At 32.4% G+C, this 17,422-nt stretch overlaps 1 protein-coding gene across 12 annotated transcripts in view; it reads right to left on the reverse strand.

Moving 5' to 3' along the window:
* The window catches only part of LOC6053082 (collagen alpha-1(XVIII) chain), a 590,709-nt gene extending 583,421 nt beyond the window's left edge, over window positions 1–7,288 (reverse strand). For all 12 annotated transcript variants that reach the window (XM_038260484.1, XM_038260490.1, XM_038260480.1 and 9 more), the window contains exon 1: window positions 7,153–7,288. The gene's annotated coding sequence lies outside the window, so the exon portion shown is untranslated. The remainder of the gene's footprint in view (window positions 1–7,152) is intronic.
* Window positions 7,289–17,422: the final 10,134 nt, after the last annotated feature.

Here is a 17,422-nt window from a genome sequence, read left to right on the forward strand (position 1 = left end):
TTTCATTTATAGGACCTTTAAAAAAAACTCTAGAAATAAAATGATACCAGTCAATGTAAAATTTTAGATAAGTTTTGAATTTCTTATTTTATATAAAACATATTTAACAAATTATCTTTAAAATACTCCGCCAACTGGGAAGAAACAGGATTACAGGCTGAATAAGCATAGGATTTCAGAGCATTTAATTCGAAAATCGGTGTACTAATTGTTTTGTTTTGATCCAGTTTTAACAGAAGTTATTCAAAACACGATACAAAAATTAACTTGAATAGCTGTCTTAATTTGTCTAATTTGTCTAATATGTTTTTTTCTTATTTAAAATCTTAAATATACGTAAATATAATACCCAGTCTTTTAAAAATACATTAAATTATACAGAAAATATTTAATGAGCAAGGCATTTTTTCGGATTTGTGAACTTAAATTTTAACAAATTTCCCTAATAACCAAATTAATACTGAAATATGCCGAATACAAATTTTTTATGCTTCAAATTCGTATCGATTACTATGTACTCCCTAATTATAATAGACCAAAATTGTTTTTTTTTTTTCAATTTCGGGAATTCCCGGGAAAAATGATAAAAAATCCCGGGATCCGGGAATTCCCGGTTTTGGAAAAATCCCGGGATTTTTGTCCCGGGAATTCCCGGGATGGACGCACTAGTAATCACGTTTTTCATTATAGAACTTTTAAGTTTTTTTTCTTCAGTAAAAAAAAAATTTATTGTGTGAAAATTATTATTTAAAAAACACCGGACTTGCCTTGCCGCCTTGAAGTGGTGCCAAAAACACCCAATGTAGAAAAAAATATAGGACCTTTGTTAAATTAAAAAAAAAAACTCAAGAATTATTGCAAATGCAATTACAAAGAAAAATGTTAAGAAGTGTAGTCCAGGACATCTTAAAAAATTAATGCGTCTTATCTTTTACCTAGAATATTGAAAAATATAAAAAAGCCAAGTTGACTCTAGAAATTAAATAAAAAACATTGTTTAAGTAACGAGAGACAACAAATTTCTAAAATTTCAAGAGTTCTTCTTCCAAATACTTATCTAAGGTCAAACATCAAAATTCATAACTTTACCAAAAAGTTTGTAATTTAATTAAAAAAATGTTTGTTTTTGTTCGCTTAGTGAAATCAGGATACTTTTCGAGTGTATGAAGTAAATATTTACATTATGAAACTTATTAAAAACGTAGTTGGAAAATTTTGAGTTCTTTCGAAAATTACAATCTTGGTTTATTTTTTTGCGCAGGTTTTCAAAGTTCAAGAGCAAAGAAGAGTTGATTCATAGATCACGACCCGATTTGAAAAGTGATTCGAATGTATTTTATTAAAATAATCAAAACGCAATGCTAGAGACAGAAGAAACGAAAAATTTGAAGCTCCGATTTTTTTTAAATATAATTGTAACCATTTTCAACTAAATGGAACAACTTTCTTCCAATATTATTTTAATCTATTTTGAAAAAAAAATATCAGAAAAAATAAACATTCAGTATATACATGTTTTATAGATTTATTTCATAGTTATCATGCCCTAAACATTTTATATTACAATTCACTTAAATTTTTTGACAGTGTGGCATAATATTTGGTATTTTTTGATTTATGATTTATGATTTATGATTTATGATTTATGATTTATGATTTATGATTTATGATTTATGATTTATGATTTATGATTTATGATTTATGATTTATGATTTATGATTTATGATTTATGATTTATGATTTATGATTTATGATTTATGATTTATGATTTATGATTTATGATTTATGATTTATGATTTATAATTTATGATTTATGATTTATGATTTATGATTTATGATTTATGATTTATGATTTATGATTTATGATTTATGATTTATGATTTATGATTTATGATTTATGATTTATGATTTATGATTTATGATTTATGATTTATGATTTATGATTTATGATTTATGATTTATGATTTATGATTTATGATTTATGATTTATGATTTATGATTTATGATTTATGATTTATGATTTATGATTTATGATTTATGATTTATGATTTATGATTTATGATTTATGATTTATGATTTATGATTTATGATTTATGATTTATGATTTATGATTTATGATTTATGATTTATGATTTATGATTTATGATTTATGATTTATGATTTATGATTTATGATTTATGATTTATGATTTATGATTTATGATTTATGATTTATGATTTATGATTTATGATTTATGATTTATGATTTATGATTTATGATTTATGATTTATGATTTATGATTTATGATTTATGATTTATGATTTATGATTTATGATTTATGATTTATGATTTATGATTTATGATTTATGATTTATGATTTATGATTTATGATTTATGATCTATGATTTATGATTTATGATTTATGATTTATGATTTATGATTTACCATCTATTAAAAAATCGGCTTCCCTCAGTTCAAATCCTTCAGCAAGTTCCATCTCTGTCCAGCACAATAATTTCACACCTTCCACATGTTTCCACAAATAAAAATGGTTGGAGTAGGTGGAGGCGTTCTCAACTGTGAGAAACTGAAATTCACCCCGTTGGTTGAATCATCACAAACCGGGTGGTGGCGGCAGCGGTGGCGAGTTAATGAGCATTTTCTTCCGGAAAGGGCTGATGCTTTCTATGTGGCAAAGAGTTTAACTGAAACCGCCTGCACGCTAATTGACAGGATGTGAGTGAGTTGCTTTTAATTATTCTACATTTTCTGCTGCCACTGATTGGGCTCTGGAGGGAGCGAAAATTGTTGCAATTTTTGGTTTATTTTATGTGTGAAAAGAGTGAAGTAATTTTTCTGTTGTAGTAGTATGAATCAACAGTACTTTTTCTTCATGAAAAAACAACCCTCCCTTAAGCAAAAATAAGGCTTCCACATAATTGGATTCTAAATCCAGTGAGACTGAAGTAAACAACCAAAAAAGAAATAAACATTCGTTCCCAACCAGCCTAAGTCATCATCAGTCACGTCCCCAGAGAGTCCTTTTTTGATCCGGTAATTTCACTCTGGAGACCCATTTCCCTGTGCTTCCATCAACACCACCATCGCTCTCACCCTCTTGAATTTCCCTTGTTTCATCAACCCCCAAAGATTACATCCAATAAACGGCACACAAGGAAAACAAAAACAAAAAACGTAACTTAATCCACCCTAGGGTGGTTGGTGCCTTCCTCACATTTAAAGGGTGCTATCCAAAATAGACACAAAAGGGCGATGTTTTTCAGTTTTTTTTTTATTAATTTGACTCATTATTCATACCACTAGATTGGCACTTATAAGCTTACACCTTATGATAGGATATCCAGATCCCTAATCCAATTCGGGCTTGTTGAAAAGGTCTTTTGATTACCTATCCAACGATATGAGACCCGGGGATCCGGCCTCCAAAAAGTGCATGAATAACAATTAAGTGCTTATAACTTTTGATAGGGTTGTCAGATCTTCAATGTCTTGGGCGCATTGGAAAGGTCTTATGATTACCTATTCAACGATAGGTCGCATGAGAGATCCGGACAACGGTTTCATAAAAATATCTGAGATCCGGCCTCCAAAAAGTTCATAAATGACACTTAAGTGCTAATAACTTTTGATAGGGTTGTCAGATCTTCAATGTCTTGGACGCGTTGGAAAGGTCTTTTAATTACCTATCCAACAATATGTCGCATGAGAGATCCGGACAACGTTTTCATCAAAATATCTGGAATCCGGCCTCCAAAAAGTTCATAAATGACACTTAAGTGCTTATAACTTTTGATAGGGTTGTCAGATCTTCAATGTCTTGGGCGCATTGGAAAGGTCTTATGATTACCTATTCAACGATAGGTCGCATGAGAGATCCGGACAACGGTTTCATAAAAATATCTGAGATCCGGCCTCCAAAAAGTGCATAAATGACACTTAAGTGCTTATAACTTTTGATAGGGTTGTCAGATCTACAATGTCTTGGACGCGTTGAAAAGGTCTTTTAAATACCTTTCTGAAAATGTATAACATGACAGGTTTTCTTACTAAAACCACCCTTTTTACAATCTTCCGAACTTTAGTCAAAATTGTTTTTTTAGCATAACTTTTGAAGTACTTAACTAAACTGCATAATTTTTAATAGCGACTTATGGGACCCCAAGACGGATCGAATGAGGCCAAAACGGACAAAATCGGTTCAGCCAGTCTCGAGATAATCGAGTGACAATTTTTTGATCAACATCCCACCACACACACAGACATTTGCTCAGAATTTGATTCTGAGTCGATAGATATACATGAAGGTGGGTCTATGAGGTCTAATTGAGAAGTTCATTTTTCGAGTGATTTTATAGCCTTTCCTCAGTAAGGTGAGGAAGGCAAAAAGACGAAGAAACACATCTCAATCAACACTTCGCCAGAGAGAGCTTCATCACGAGAAGTCGGTTATCGGTGCGAGAGATTTTCCCGGTCCCGACACGTGTCTGCTGAAGGACTGATCATCGAAGGAAGGTTTTCCCGCGCCGGTCTACGGCTTATCCGGTGACGTCTACCTATGCCATGATGGGGTTCTCTACTGGTGGTGGTGTTTTCCAGACAGGTGGATGTTCTGGTAAAAAGCTAAAGAGGCGAGGAAAATTTGAGCCTCATCAGCAAGTGTCGCAAACAGGTGTGGAATGGTGGAAGTTTCGGGAAATGTGTGTTCAGAAAAACGGAGTGCAAACAGTTTTTGCAAACATTTACGGCAAACAGAAGGGATTGTTTTGTACAGTAAGGATTCGAGAGCTTACAAGATTTTTTTTAACATAAACTTTTGATAAAGCCACTAATTTTACATTAAATTAGGGTTATATTTTTAGACCGTCTTCAAAATCCATTGCAAAAAAAAAAATAATTATAAAAGTTTGTTTCGAACGATAGCACTGTTTAACAGACAAAATTCAAATTTCTTTTTGCGATCAAATACGCACTTATATCAAGCATCACCCTTTTGAGTGATGTTGAAGGCCTGTTACTACACAGCATACACTTGAAATTTGCCAAATTATCATGTTTTTGTCGGGAATCTTCAATGCTCTATAGTGAGACTTCTATGTAAAGTTTTCTGAAAAATCAATTTCAGTGGCAATTTTTTGGCGTTTAAACAACTTTTCAAATATATGGATTTATTATTTCTTGCACTTTTTCATAAACATATTTTCACAAAAATTACCAAAAAACTAAAATATTTGGCTAACCTTGGTATTTTATTTTCAAGTTTCAAAATCAAAAATTCTGATGGAAATATCGTGAAGTTTTCACTCAATATATTTTCAAAATAACATAAATATTCCTTATCGAGATGCAGTAAACTTTGAATAATTTAAACTTTTGCACAACCGCTCTTCTCAAATATTATTCGCAAGCAATACTAATGGGTCGACTGCAAAAGCTACTAAAAAACCTAATTTCAAGCTCATGAACTCGGAATCAATCGAAGCTCTACTCCTTAGATCAAATACTTTAGGCACATTGCCAAAGCATGATAGGTTTTTGATCTTAATTTTCAAGTAAGGCCATTTTTTATGTCGCCAAAGTTTATGTCGCCCTTCAAAGTTGGCCTGAAAAATTAGGGAGCAAAAAAAATATTTTTTCGAAAAACTTATTTTTTTATGAAAATCAAAGTTTAAACAACTGAAAACCAGTTAAAATGCATTTTTCCGCGTTTATAATTATAGTTGGCATGTTTGAACTCCTTTGAAAACATTGTAAAAATTAATGATATACCAATGTACAGTCCCACAAAAAAAATAAAACAGTGTTTCTCTTTAATTTTTGCCTAATTTGTTGCATAAAAAAATACCACAGTAAAAAATAAAAAAAACAACAATAAATAGTTACAAAAACATATGAAAAACAAAATGAAATCTACACAATTAAATTTAACAAATAAAAATGTAATAAAACATATTTTTGTAGTAATTTCATAGAAAATTCAGTCAAATTTAAAAATTTCTGACATGTTTTATGAAATATGAAAACATTAGTACGTCCCACGATTTAGTTTCTTAGTTTCCCACGATTTTCGCAATTTCCGAACATTATATCATATTTTGGTCAGAAATTTGTTTTAGTTTCTCGATTCCGGAAAATTTACATTACATCTATTGGAAATTTACACGATTTGCAAACACTTTCATAAGGAACAAAATAAATAATGTTAATTTACAGGAATATTTTTTTTCTTTGTAGTTTTGCAACGAATAGCCTATTTTTTTGCAATTCCGAAAAACACCCTCTGTATGAAATTTTAAGTCAAAGTCCACGTGTTTAGTCAAAATTAACCGTTCAAATCAAAAAAAAAATTGAAAAATATTATTTTTCGATACAGCATTTGATTTCAAGGTTTACAACCTTAGCAAATGATTTGAATATTTGGTCTAAATATATTTTTAATTATATTTTTTTCGTTTCCCGGGAAATTAAAAACTTAATTAGTAAGCAGAAATTAATTTCGAGGTGGTTTTTAATTATTTCAAAAAGCATCAAAACTTAATTTCAAGATCTTTACTTCTTTATACTCAATATAAACACAAAACAGCAGTAAACTAGAAAAAAAATTGAGGTTATTTCCTGTTTACACTTTCTTTATGCCTGATTGATCACCAGTTTTTGATTGATATTCATTGCTCAAAGCTGATCCCAAATTACATCCTCCACTGTACAAAACGCTCCTCGAGTCCTAACAGCAAGAAACCGTTCAGTCTGGCTGGGAAATTCCACGAGTTCCTATCAACAAAAAAAAACCCGAACTGCCCGCACATCAACACTCAAAATTCATAATTCCGGTCAAATAGTGAAGCTCGTTGTTCCCTTTTTGTTATTCCGATACAGCAGTATCCACATATCAACACTTTCACTTTCATTTTTCACAAAGCGATAAAAGCCATCCTTAATCACCCACCACCCTCTCCCTCCCTATCTTGGGTGGGGTGGTGCTGATGTTAGTGAAGATCACACACACAGGTAACACAAGCTCCGTTGATTGCTGCCGGTTTGATCCTTCAAAAAAAAACGCTTCCAAACGGTTTTCCCAACAACACGCGTTTTCACTTGTTTTCCTAGCAATTTTCACAAAACACAAAAAAAAAGCGCCATTCAACCAACTCGTACCCGTAGCAGAAAAAGCGCCGGAAAATCCGATGCGTCGAGATGCTCAAAAAGAGCAGAGTGCCCCGTATGTGGACACGAAACGGAACGGAACAACGGACAGCTAGGAACCTGCGATGCGACCGTACCGAGGACACACTGTAGACTGAGTTCGAAGTGCCACTTTGGAAGCGGTGATACCGGAATCCCCATTACGACGGGCGGGGATCTCAGCAGGGCTCCCCAACTTGAAAGAGAATGAGAGCTGGGGCGCGAGAGAGTGAGTGATGTAGGGTTCTCATGCTCAAACAAAACGCAAGAACCGGCGTTTTCGCAAGGGTGAGTTCCACGTGGTGTTTTGTTTTTCTGAATGGATGGGTGGGAAAGTACTGCCGAAGAAGGGATGGAGAGAGGAGAGTTTGTATGTACACAAAACAAAAACCGCCGGCGTTTTGGGAGAGTGACATGGAGAGTGCTCGGATGGAACTCACTCTCCGGAAGGTCTTGAGCTGGTGAGTGACAGGATTGCAACACGTACCGAGTTGTATCATAACAAACGATCGTGCAATGTTGATCTTCATAGGGGAATCAGGACTAAGAAAAAAAAAATTAAGCATTAAACATTAAACATTAAACATTAAACATTAAACATTAAACATTAAACATTAAACATTAAACATTAAACATTAAACATTAAACATTAAACATTAAACATTAAACATTAAACATTAAACATTAAACATTAAACATTAAACATTAAACATTAAACATTAAACATTAAACATTAAACATTAAACATTAAACATTAAACATTAAACATTAAACATTAAACATTAAACATTAAACATTAAACATTAAACATTAAACATTAAACATTAAACATTAAACATTAAACATTAAACATTAAACATTAAACATTAAACATTAAACATTAAATTAAACATTAAACATTAAACATTAAACATTAAACATTAAACATTAAACATTAAACATTAAACATTAAACATTAAACATTAAACATTAAACATTAAACATTAAACATTAAACATTAAACATTAAACATTAAACATTAAACATTAAACATTAAACATTAAACATTAAACATTAAACATTAAACATTAAACATTAAACATTAAACATTAAACATTAAACATTAAACATTAAACATTAAACATTAAACATTAAACATTAAACATTAAACATTAAACATTAAACATTAAACATTAAACATTAAACATTAAACATTAAACATTAAACATTAAACATTAAACATTAAACATTAAACATTAAACATTAAACATTAAACATTAAACATTAAACATTAAACATTAAACATTAAACATTAAACATTAAACATTAAACATTAAACATTAAACATTAAACATTAAACATTAAACATTAAACATTAAACATTAAACATTAAACATTAAACATTAAACATTAAACATTAAACATTAAACATTAAACATTAAACATTAAACATTAAACATTAAACATTAAACATTAAACATTAAACATTAAACATTAAACATTAAACATTAAACATTAAACATTAAACATTAAACATTAAACATTAAACATTAAACATTAAACATTAAACATTAAACATTAAACATCCATTTTTATATTGTGACGGAGGGACGGTACGACCCATCCCATTTTTGAACATGCGAAAAAGACATGTTTTTCAATAATTTGCAGCCTGAAATGGTGATGAGATGGAAATTTGGTGTTAAAGGGATTTTTATGTAAAAATGGACGCCAAATTTGATGGCGTTCTCAAAATTAAAAAAAAAACGTATTTTACATTAATTTTTTTTTTAAATCCTACCATTTTCCGTAACTCAAATGTCAATCAAATGTCGAACATGTATTTTTTTTTTTTGGGAAATTTAATGTACTTTTCGAATCTGAATTAACGCAGAAGATTCATTTTGTCATTTAGAACAAAAACTTTCATTCTAAAATTTCGTGATTGCAAGGTTATATTTGATAGTAAAATATTGTTCTCAAAAGTTTTAGAGCAGACAATTACAAAAATTATGATATATTGAGACTAACATTTCAAAAGGGCACATAATTTTTGTAAACAATAGTGTATCCCTTTCACTCAAATGACAGTTTACATAAGGAGTGAAAGGGACACACTCCTGTATAAAAAAGTTATGTGCCCCAAAGGAAATTGCAAGCACGATTTAAACATAAGGTTTGCTTATAATCATCATGAGTTATCGTGATTTTACGAAACAAAGTTTTGAAAAAAAATCTATTTTCGTTTTTTTGTTTCGTCGTTTGTGTTTATCGCGAGTGACGATGAACTGTCATAATCGACAAAACCAACACAATTCTTTTTGTAAAATCGCGATAACTCGTCATGATTACAAGCAACCCCCTTATGTTTGTATAATATCAAATTTCTAGTAATTGTCTGCCTAAAACTTTGCAGAAAATTATTACACTCTGAAAAGCAGACATGCATCGGCACTATGAGCTCTTTTTAACGGCACTCAGCTTGTTATAGATGGCATTTTCGTTTAATGCAATGTTATGCTTGTTGCTAGGTAAAAATCTCTTGATTTTGGCTTGAATAATGTGTAGAAAACATTGGTTCATTGGAAAACCTGATTTTAGCTATATGTTCATGTAAATGTTCTCTTAAGCTCTCAAGAAGAACTTCTTAAAAGCTCTTTGAGTGCAATTAAGAGTTCTTAACCTATATCTCGGTTGGGTTTCAAAATAATCTCTCAGGGTCTTCGGGAGCCTAAAAGACAAGCGTAATTAGCGTATTCTAATCACTGGCACAACATGCTGGGTATCTTCTACGTGAAATGCCAAACAAGTTCTTCTAAAAGAGGAGTTAGAGCGGATGCATGTCTGCTGAAAAGTAACTCTTCAATGTTTGAAAAAAGCGAAAATTTAGAGTGAAAATTAATTATTTAATATTATGACTTTTCATAAATATGCAACAATCATTTTTTTTTTTTGTTTTTTTTTATCCTTCCTGGAAAATAAAACCACCAGTATCCCAAAAAGAGCAAAAGAAACACTCAAAAAGGTGTCAACCTCGTCGTCCTGGCTTTGTCGTCATTGTGGTTTCGACATGAGAGCCTGCCTAGCTTGGTTTGCTGCACCAGCTGTGTGGCCACTTGTACCGGCCAGTCAAGTGCGCGTGGTTTTTCAGGCACACTCCGAGACCGCGACAGTGACAGTGATTTACGAAATACTATCGGAATGAGCACGGAAGATTTTTCAAAAAGGCCTTCTTGATGTAAAAAATATTGCTGTAATTAAATTTATTACAGGACAGAAACGAGAAAAAATACTTTGGAGAATTAAATAACTGCAAAAATGTCAGTTTGTTTAAACTCTTTACGGGCACCCCTTTTCAACATCTCATTTAACGCGGCTGTTAAAACGAATAAACCCTAACCATTTCCGCGAAGCTTCCGACAAAAGGCTTTTCCCTGTTTGTCGGTTACCCTCGGAGCCAGCGAGCAGAGGCTTTGTGGCCTACCCCAGGTTTTCAAATCTCTCTCTCTCCGCCCTCATGCCACACCATTGGGATTAGAGTCCATCTGTCCTGTCGGCTGACTGGTCTGACGTGGTCTGGGTGAGTGTTACTGAGTGCTGTTACACACATTCACGACGGAGGACGTCAGGACGGCTCTAGATTTGGATATTCACGGCATGTGAAGAGTTGGATTGTGGAGCTTGTCGTGGGAGTTTTATATCGTTTTCCAGTGTGAAACGATGCAGCTGACAGCTTGGGGGTGAACTTCGTAGACAAGGTCTTGACGAGTTGGTTTTACCGAGAATGGTTTTGGTATCATAAATGACTTGAAACTCTGAATTAAACTTTCAGTTATTTTTTGATAGGCTCAGCAACAATTTCGCAGACACTTATGTTTCGATAAAATAAAATAATTCAGAATTCGGGTTATAAGTTACCTTCAAATTAATTTGATGTTTAATTAGATCAAGAGTCCACTTCAAATTAATAGCACAGTCTTATTCATTCAAGTCACATCAGCTGCAACAAATTTTCCTTCTCACCACATCAAACCAGACATAAGGTGTGGGTGAAGCTTTTGTCGGTTGTTTATGCACTTGTGAAATCGTCGTGCTCCTTTTCAGCAACACGCCAGTGCAACTCTGGAAGACGATTTCTAAGCGTCTTAGAAATGTGATTTCTTGGCAACACATACCCATATTATATGGTTGTTCCTGAAACTCAAAAGGAAAACTGAAACATCTGTAGAGTTGAGTGATTCAAATTGCGTTAACAGCCTTCGTGTTCACCCAAACCATACTTTAAATTTTTTATTTTCATAGAAATTGTAAAAAATAGAAAAAGCTGTTAGGAAATCAAAAAAACAATATTGTTACGATGAACCCTCCTAAACAGGATAACCAAGTGGCTCTGACAATTTTCCAAAGAAAGTGGGTTGCCCCGGAATTTCAGAATTGTTTCTGAAATGAGGGAAATGCTTGACTCAAACACAAAGACGGTTGACTGTCAGGGCTGTCGAAGCGTGTCCTGCTTCATATGACTGATACATATTCATTATCTTGGAACATAAAATGCAGGAAACATCATCAAACCAGTGAAATGAGTGAATTTGATTGGATGTAGGTGAGGCCTTTGTAGGCATCAGATGCCATTCTAAGTTGAAAGCTTGCCAGGATTGTAAACGATCGATACTGTAGATCAAAAATCTTTTTGTTTTTTTATTAAAACAATATATTTGTGAAGAATTTTAAAATAAGGGAATGTTTCAAGAGCAACCACAGCAAAAACAAAAACAAAAACAAAAACAAAAACAAAAACAAAAACAAAAACAAAAACAAAAACAAAAACAAAAACAAAAACAAAAACAAAAACAAAAACAAAAACAAAAACAAGAAACAAGAAACAAGAAACAAGAAACAAGAAACAAGAAACAAGAAACAAGAAACAAGAAACAAGAAACAAGAAACAAGAAACAAGAAACAAGAAACAAGAAACAAGAAACAAGAAACAAGAAACAAGAAACAAGAAACAAGAAACAAGAAACAAGAAACAAGAAACAAGAAACAAGAAACAAGAAACAAGAAACAAGAAACAAGAAACAAGAAACAAGAAACAAGAAACAAGAAACAAGAAACAAGAAACAAGAAACAAGAAACAAGAAACAAGAAACAAGAAACAAGAAACAAGAAACAAGAAACAAGAAACAAGAAACAAGAAACAAGAAACAAGAAACAAGAAACAAGAAACAAGAAACAAGAAACAAGAAACAAGAAACAAGAAACAAGAAACAAGAAACAAGAAACAAGAAACAAGAAACAAGAAACAAGAAACAAGAAACAAGAAACAAGAAACAAGAAACAAGAAACAAGAAACAAGAAACAAGAAACAAGAAACAAGAAACAAGAAACAAGAAACAAGAAACAAGAAACAAGAAACAAGAAACAAGAAACAAGAAACAAGAAACAAGAAACAAGAAACAAGAAACAAGAAACAAGAAACAAGAAACAAGAAACAAGAAACAAGAAACAAGAAACAAGAAACAAGAAACAAGAAACAAGAAACAAGAAACAAGAAACAAGAAACAAGAAACAAGAAACAAGAAACAAGAAACAAGAAACAAGAAACAAGAAACAAGAAACAAGAAACAAGAAACAAGAAACAAGAAACAAGAAACAAGAAACAAGAAACAAGAAACAAGAAACAAGAAACAAGAAACAAGAAACAAGAAACAAGAAACAAGAAACAAGAAACAAGAAACAAGAAACAAGAAACAAGAAACAAGAAACAAGAAACAAGAAACAAGAAACAAGAAACAAGAAACAAGAAACAAGAAACAAGAAACAAGAAACAAGAAACAAGAAACAAGAAACAAGAAACAAGAAACAAGAAACAAGAAACAAGAAACAAGAAACAAGAAACAAGAAACAAGAAACAAGAAACAAGAAACAAGAAACAAGAAACAAGAAACAAGAAACAAGAAACAAGAAACAAGAAACAAGAAACAAGAAACAAGAAACAAGAAACAAGAAACAAGAAACAAGAAACAAGAAACAAGAAACAAGAAACAAGAAACAAGAAACAAGAAACAAGAAACAAGAAACAAGAAACAAGAAACAAGAAACAAGAAACAAGAAACAAGAAACAAGAAACAAGAAACAAGAAACAAGAAACAAGAAACAAGAAACAAGAAACAAGAAACAAGAAACAAGAAACAAGAAACAAGAAACAAGAAACAAGAAACAAGAAACAAGAAACAAGAAACAAGAAACAAGAAACAAGAAACAAGAAACAAGAAACAAGAAACAAGAAACAAGAAACAAGAAACAAGAAACAAGAAACAAGAACAAGAACAAGAACAAGAACAAGAACAAGAACAAGAACAAGAACAAGAACAAGAACAAGAACAAGAACAAGAACAAGAACAAGAACAAGAACAAGAACAAGAACAAGAACAAGAACAAGAACAAGAACAAGAACAAGAACAAGAACAAGAACAAGAACAAGAACAAGAACAAGAACAAGAACAAGAACAAGAACAAGAACAAGAACAAGAACAAGAACAAGAACAAGAACAAGAACAAATCCCAAAATGTTGTACTCTCGACACACCGCGATCGACCCTTAATGGTGTGCGTGGCGTCACCCGTAGCGAAACACTAGCAGAGGCCACGACCGATCACTTGTTTTGCTTTCTTTGTTTCTTCCCACGATGCCACCGCTGTGCAGCAGAATAATCTTCACTTTTTCTGCTAAGCCAGCGCCACAGTGGGCAGAAAAGGGGAATTCTGCCTATCAAAAGTATCATCTTTAATGTAAAAAAAATACGAGGAATCGATTGACGATACTCTTATTTGCGGCAAATGGCGGTAATGGGTCCATTTTACCCCATTTAGCCTTTTTGTGTGTTTTTCTCGAATATCTTCAACTGCCTTAGTTTGTTATGTAAAAAATCTCGAGAAATTGATTGGTGACACTCTCAATGGCGACAAAAGATGACTATGGCCCATTTTACCCCATTTACCCCTTTTTCATGTGTTTTTCTTTAATATCTTGAATTGCTGTAGTTTCCTACAGTTTGGAAGTATGTTATTTTATGTAGAAAATCACGAGGAATTGATTTGTGACATTTTCATTGATGGCAAATGACAGTAAGGGCCTATTTTGCACACTTTACCCTTTGTATGTTTTTCGTCCGTTTCTTTATTTGCCATTGTTTGAAAGTATGTTATTGTTTGTAGAAAATCACCTGAAATCGATTTGTGATACTTTCATTGGAGGCAAATCACGGCAAGGGCAAAATTTGTCCCATTTACCCCCTCTTTAAATGTTTTCTTCAATATTTTGAATCACCGTAGTTTCCTAAAGTTAAGAAAGTTATTTTATACAGAAAATCGCGTGGAATCGACTGGGAACATTGATTTCCTGTACAGTTTAAAAGAATCTTATTTTGTAATGTATGGCACGAACATGATGTGAAAAGTGAGAAAAATACCTAAAGAGGGAGTAAATGGGGCGAAATGGGCCCTGGTAATCATTCACCGTTTATGGGAACGCAATCAATCAATTCCTTGCGATTTTCTACAAATATTATATATTTAAACTGTAAAACCAACGGCAAATATAGATATTGACGAAAAACACAAAAAATTGGGTAAATGGGGCAATCATGGGCCCTTGCCATGATTTGACTCCGATGAAAATGTCACAAATCGATCCCTCGTGATTTTTTACATAAAATAACATACTTTAAAACTGTAGGAAACAACAGCAATTCAAGATATTAAAGAAAAAGACATGAAAAAGAAGTAAATGGGCAAAATGGGCTCTTTCCGTCATTTGAGAGTGTCTCCAATTGATTCCTCGCGATTTTTTACATAAAATAAAATACTTTCAAAGTATACATACAACGGCAATTGAAGAAATGGGCAAAAATATATAATGGGGTAAATGGGGCAAAATAGGCCCTTGCTGTAATTTTCCGCAGATGAAAATGTCACAAATCGATTCCTCGTGATTTTCTACATTAAATAACATACTTTAACGTGAAGACTTCCATCAATGTCTTGATTTTTCATTCAAAGATATAAATTTTGCGTCACCGTCATATTTTGACGAAATTCCTTCTACAAATTGTTTAGAATAGTGCCATACCCATGCTGATTCCTTTTGGTAACGATTGTACTATTCCTTGTGAAGTTATGAAAATCTAGTGCGTCCATCCCGGGAATTCCCGGGACAAAAATCCCGGGATTTTTCCTTAACCGGGAATTCCCGAATCCCGGGATTTTTTTTTTGTAATTTGTCCCGGGAATTCCCGAAATTAAAAAAAAAAACAAATTTTGGTCTGGAAAATCAGATTTGGTTGTGGAAATAGATGAACAATTGAATACCTTGTAATCGATAATAATTTCAAAGCATTATAATTTATATTCGGCAGAGATCAGCATTAATCAGCTATAAGGCCATTTTTTTGCACGATATTTTGAATGACTTTTGTTCAAACAGGAACATAACAAAAAAATCCACAGAAAACCGGTTTTCAAATTTATCACTCTAAAATCTCCTCTTTACCTATTATGACTGTATTCCTGTTTTTTCCTAGTTGATAGTAACTTGAAGATAATTTTTAAAATATGTTTTTTTTTGTAAAAGTTTTTTCAAGTTGAACTTTTGAAAACTAGTATCAGTAAGTATTTTTTTTAACGGTGAATTTATTTAACACATGGATGTTTGAAAAAATTCCATTCAACAGTTTCTTATGTACATCAGACATTTTGAAAAAGTAATCGATATTTACCCCTTGTTGTATAATCTTTTATTATATAAAATATAAAATTCAAAACTTATCTAAAATTTTCCATTGATTAGTGTCATTTTATTTGTTGTCGCCTCTTGTTTTTTTTGAAGATATTTTCAAAGAAATTTTTCAAGCTTCTCTGGTCATGTCTTATAAAAAGATATGTATATTTATTAGGGTGCCCAGACTTTTATTCAAAACCTCGCTCCACAAGCTGAATATTGTTCCTTGACCTATTTTAGGACTCTAGGCCAAATATGAGCAATATTGGTCAACATTTACCCATTGATACTCGGAGGTGAAGTTTGTATGGGAAAAATCGAAACAATGTATGGAAAACCCAAGTTTCTTACGGTTTGGTCTGCATGGTGCGCTACTTCCATCCAAATATTCTCAAAAGTGTGATTCTTATTGAAAATTTAATGCTCTACAACTTTGTAGAACATACCAAAGCTGTAAATTTCGATCCTGAAAAGTTATTAGCGATTTTAAAAAGTCATTTTTGTATGAAAAACATTTTTTTCACCAACTTTAGGCTCGGGTATCAATGGGTTGATCTTATCCAATTTCGCTCAAAATTTACACAGATGCTTAAAATAACCTAAAAACCCCTTTTTCCGCTTGTGGAGCAGGGGGTCATTTTTTCTGGGCACCCTAATATTTATATAAGCCATATTTAATTTGAATCACATTGTAGTTTATTTGAAATCCAAAGCACAACAATGAACAAAAAAAAATGAATTTCATTTAAGCTATAGAAAACTGCCGTCATTGTTTATATTGCAGTGTAGAGTATCACCAATTAATTTGATTCAGTTATTTCTATGATTTCAAGCTTAAAAACATATCAAATATAATGAAAACATAGCCTTTATGACTGTTTCGAAAATTTCCCGGGATCCCGGGAATTCCCGGGATTCCAAAAATATTTTTCCCGTTTCCCGGGAAATACAAAACCTGGGAAATTTGGGCGCCCTATGAAAATCATCATTGATCAATGATTGACAACTAGGACGTCAATGATTGTACCACAAAAATTAGATAAATGTTGAGACAAAATTGAGTTAGATCAAAAATTCCTTCAGTGGCTTTAAGAAGGCAACAACCGGCACATCGTCGCCATCGTGCTAACTTGTCGTACGTGCATTTTGAGCCAAATTGAGTTAAGAACGCCATTTTGTGCAGCTCACAATGCCTCACCTTTTGACCTTCACAGATCCCCAAAATTCGATTTCAATCCTGAGATATTCAACAAAAACCGAAAAAACTCCGTGCATTTTTGTCACTTTACATATGAAAGTAGTTTCAATCTTGTCGTGCTATCTTGTCACTCCATGAAAATTGATCTAAGTGCGACAAAAGGCCAAAGGGATTTCAGGCCAGGAAAGTCAGGATGCGTTTGTCGCACGTACAAGCTAGACTACCGTAAACATTTGTAATTATAACTCGGAACTCCAGCAACCAACTTCAACCAAACTTTGGGACAA

This window comes from Culex quinquefasciatus, chromosome 3 (genome assembly GCF_015732765.1).
Source record: "Culex quinquefasciatus strain JHB chromosome 3, VPISU_Cqui_1.0_pri_paternal, whole genome shotgun sequence".
In the NCBI taxonomy this organism is placed as follows: Eukaryota; Metazoa; Arthropoda; class Insecta; order Diptera; family Culicidae; genus Culex; species Culex quinquefasciatus.